Source organism: Salmo salar, unplaced genomic scaffold (genome assembly GCF_905237065.1).
Source record: "Salmo salar unplaced genomic scaffold, Ssal_v3.1, whole genome shotgun sequence".
Classification (NCBI taxonomy): Eukaryota; Metazoa; Chordata; class Actinopteri; order Salmoniformes; family Salmonidae; genus Salmo; species Salmo salar.
Genome location: NW_025548891.1, coordinates 355,001 through 360,000, shown reverse-complemented (window position 1 = coordinate 360,000; position 5,000 = coordinate 355,001).

The following is a 5,000-nucleotide window of genomic DNA, read 5'->3' as shown; positions in this document are numbered from 1 at the left end:
AACCTACAAGGATAGTTAATAATAAGTTACCTGAGGTAAACCTACAAGGATAGTTAATAATAAGTTACCTGAGGTAAACCTACAAGGATAGTTAATAATAAGTTACCTGAGGTAAACCTACAAGGATAGTTAATAATAAGTTACCTGAGGTAAACCTACAAGGTTAGTTAATAATCAGTTACCTGAGGTAAACCTACAAGGATAGTTAATAATAAGTTACCTGAGGTAAACCTACAAGGTTACCTACAAGGGCTCCTCTGTGCTAACAAACCCTGTGTACCACCCCTCCCCTGTTTAACCTTGAATTTCGTTCAGAAAAACACTTCCACATTTAGCAAAACGAACCAACTCTTTACGGATCTGTTCGGTGGTAATAAACGGAGGCAGATTAGACACCACTACTCTTGTCGAAATCAGCACCAACACAACCCCTCACATAAATCATACTGGTAACTAGCCGGGTAACAAGACTCACCTTTTACATTACCACAACCACCGCCTTGTTCATTCTGGATACAGAGTGTATATGTTCCTCTCCCACCTGTTCACCGACCAGGATCAATAATTCCTCCACACCATTCTCCACAACGCACCTGAAGAGACAGCGTTTCTTCTCCACTCGGTTGAGGACATCAAACTACCCTACTCCCTCCTCAACTCTAACCGATAAACAGCGGAAACCAGTAAACAAACCCTCCCACCATGACAAAATACATTTGGAAAATAGGCAAAAGAATAGCTGCACTCTTCACGAACGACAAAACCTCACGTTACCAACTTCTTCTTCTTCTATGGTATAATGGCGGTCCTCAAACCAACGTTAAAGGAGCATGGCGCCTCCTACTGTGCTGGAGTGTTCAATCACGGTTTACACCATTTCTAAATCCTCCTACCTAACTCAGTACTTCTGAGAAAATAAAAAAGATCCCTACTAACTTCTAATAGACCCTCCCCCATCCCCCCAAATCCCTTCCAACCCCCCCCAACCCCATCCAACCTAAATGACCCTACACTTCAATCTTTCCCTCTCTTCAACATCCTTACAACAATATAACAACACATGCTCCACCATTTCATTGACAATACCCTCCATTTACATTTTACATTTTTGACAAAATACATTTGGAAAATAGGCTCTCAATTCTCCATAATAACATTAATACCTCCAATAGTAGGTCACTCCTAATAGATTTACCAGATGATAAACTATTCAATACAGACAGAGAATCTGAGGATACTATAATTCTGACAGGCTGTACGTCCTCCACCCACTGGAGGACAACTATTATCACCAACAGTTCAACTGAGTACACTGACAGTTCATCTGTTAGTCTTCTACATATCTGCACATCACATTCAGGAAGGTAAACACCTGCTCCTGTGGGCCCACTATCTGGGCCCTTGGATCCATCTGTGAAAAGAGGTAAAAAAGCATAACAACTTCTACCAATGTAATTGTCAACCAGTTTCCCTTTATCACTGACTTCTGACCCAATCTTTCCTTTTGTCTACCAAGGTTAGATCAACAACAGGATCTGGGAGTAACCATGGAGGAACATCCCCTATCACCACAGAAAAGGGCCAACCTCCAACTCCCTGAAACTACTCTCATCAGCAAGCTTTCCAACTGTCCAACCAAAACCACTGCCTTGTCTACTAGTATATTCCCAACAGTCATCTAGAACAGTAGCAGTGGGATGCTCAACCTCACAGCCTTTCAACCCAATAAGCTAATGACAACACCAGGCCAACTAACCCTACACTCATTAAAACCCACTACCCCATTCCACTACTTTGACCCTATCTGCTCCTGCACCAGGCCAACTAACCCTACACTCATTAAAACCCACTACCCCATTCCACTACTTTGACCCTATCTGCTCCTGCACCAGGCCAACTAACCCTACACTCATTAAAACCCACTACCCCATTCCACTACTTTGACCCTATCTGCTCCTGTAACCAGGCCAACGGCCTGGGAGGACGGGACACCACCACCCAACACACCCTGGAACTCTTCTGAAGTCAAATCTAGTATGACCAAATACTTCTCTGCAGCTGCCACCAAAACATATTTTTTTTCTGTGATTTTACATTCCATTTCTGCGGTACAGTTGATAACCATTTGCTATGAACACTAAGAAGCCAACCTTACTGAAGCATATATCACTGGTTGGCCCATCCCTCTGTGCTGTCACAGATCTACTACTCACAGGGATCCTCTCAGGATCCCTCAGCCTTGACCCATCCTCCTCTACTTTCTTCACTGCCTCAGCAGTGACAACCTGTTCCCAACAGTGGGGTCAGTGGGATTGGATAGGGGCCCCTCTACTTCTCTCTCTCTCTCTCTCTCTGACTGGAGGAGACAGGTGAAATGGTGTGTCTCCTCTGGTCAACAATACTCACCTTGAAAGACTCCACAGCCTGTTGGAGCTCCTTCAGCTCCTTCTCTCTCTCCTGGAATCTCTGCTGGACCTTCTGCTGACTCATCCCCAGCTGCCTCTGTGGAGAATCACTCTTCAATGAGCTATCAAGCTTTATTAGTCCAGTAGATCAATAGTATAGTAATGTGACATAGGGCCCATAGAGAGGAAGGTCTAAAAATGGATGGTCCATTTACTAAATGATATTTATTTGTTGCTATGTGAATGATTATAGTTTTTATGGTAGGACTACATGTATCAACAGGTTGAGACTGAACTTTGGACTCATAAAAGGCCATTCAGAATGATAATAGTGTTTGACATTATAAAATGGTGATACATCTGGAGAATCTGGGTTAACATATCAATATACTCAAGGTTTGTGTTCATATTTGTTCTGCTGAGGATCTATTTCATTTCAATGATCTCATATTCAAACAGCCTTAGTTCCTACTGTATCTTTAATTCTTTGTTTATCAGACAGTCACCAACAAGTTGTTCTGGTCTTACCTGTTTCTCAGTCCTCTCTGCTGCAGCTGACACTGTATCATGGCCTTTATGTTCATCCACTGTACACATCAGACAGATACACTGCTGATCGGTACGACAGTAAACCTCCAGCAGTTTGTCATGATGAGAGCAGATCTTCTCCTGTAGTTGTGCGGTGGCTTTGACCAGCTTGTGCTTCTTGAAAGCTGGAGATTCGTAGTGAGATTGGAGGTGAGTCTCACAGTAAGAGGCCAGACACGCCAGACAGGACATGAGGGCTTTCTGCTTTCTGGTCCCAGTACAGACATCACACGCCACATCTCTAGGTCCAGCATAGCACAGAGCAGGAGGGGGAGCAGCCTGGAGTCCTGTCTTCTTCAGTTTCTCCACCAGCTCAGCCAACATGTTATTTTTACTCAGCGTAGGCCTCGGACTGAAGGTCTGTCTGCACTGAGGACAGCTATAGACCCCTTTCAGAACATCCTGATCCCAGCAGCCCTCAATACAGCTCCTACAGTAACTGTGTCCACAGGGGATGGTGACTGGTTCCTTCAGTAGATCCAGACAGACAGAACAACAGAACTGGTCCTGGTCCAGCAGAACTCCCTGTTGAGCCATTTGGACGGTTGTTCACTCTCACACAGACAGACGACACAGAGACTCAGATCAGTTTCGTTTCCTCAGAAGAGAGTTTGTGAAGGGGGATGGACTTCCTGGTTCTGCCAGAGGGGTGGGGTTAGAGGGAGGGTGGGGTTAGAGGGAGGGAGGAAGAGAGAGAGGAACTGCAAGCAACATCAAGAGGGAGACAAATAGTTTTGTTCCAATGTTAGAGCCCTTAACATGGAACAAATGACATAATGAATCTTAAAATGTGATTTGTTAGAATATATGAAGGGTAACAGTTTTCTATGAAGTACGTATGTATCATTATTTTAATGACCTTTATAATGCCTTATAAATCAATAAGTCCTGAGGAGGTGTGATATATGGTTATTATACAGTACCGCGGCTAAGGGCTGTTCTTAGACAAGACACAACACGGATTGAGAATTATCTAACACTTTCAACAATACAATCACATTTTATTTTATTGGTTTCATACACATATTTATCAGATGTTATTGTGGGTGAAGTGAAATGCTTGTGTTCCTGGGTTCCAACAGTGCAGTAATATCTAACAATGCTTGTGTTCCTGGCTCCAACAGTGCAGTAATATCTAACAATGCTTGTGTTCCCAGCTCCAACAGTGCAGTAATATCTAACAATGCTTGTGTTCCCAGCTCCAACAGTGCAGTAATATCTAACAATGCTTGTGTTCCTGGCTCCAACAGTGCAGTAATATCTAACAATGCTTGTGTTCCTGGCTCCAACAGTGCAGTAATATCTAACAATGCTTGTGTTCCCAGCTCCAACAGTGCAGTAATATCTAACAATGCTTGTGTTCCTGGCTCCAACAGTGCAGTAATATCTAACAATGCTTGTGTTCCCAGCTCCAACAGTGCAGTAATATCTAACAATGCTTGTGTTCCCAGCTCCAACAGTGCAGTAATATCTAACAATGCTTGTGTTCCTGGCTCCAACAGTAATATCTAACAATGCTTGTGTTCCCAGCTCCAACAGTGCAGTAATATCTAACAATGCTTGTGTTCCTAGCTCACAGAGGGCAAATCTAAAAAGTCAATGGAAATATTAGGACAAGCAATGATATATATATATATATATATACACTGTGTACTGTGATGTGATGCATAGACAATTTGGAGTACATCTGTAGTATATCTGAAGAATAGTAGATGTACAGTAGTAGTTATATAGGATGAACCATGACTAGAATACAGTATATACATATGAAGTGGACAGCAGTAGTTATATAGGATGAACCAGGACTGGAATACAGTATATACATATGAAGTGGATAGCAGTAGTTATATAGGATGAACCATGACTAGAATACAGTATATACATATGAAGTGGACAGCAGTAGTTATATAGGATGAACCATGACTAGAATACAGTATATACATATGAAGTGGACAGCAGTAGTTATATAGGATGAACCAGGACTAGAATACAGTATATACATATGAA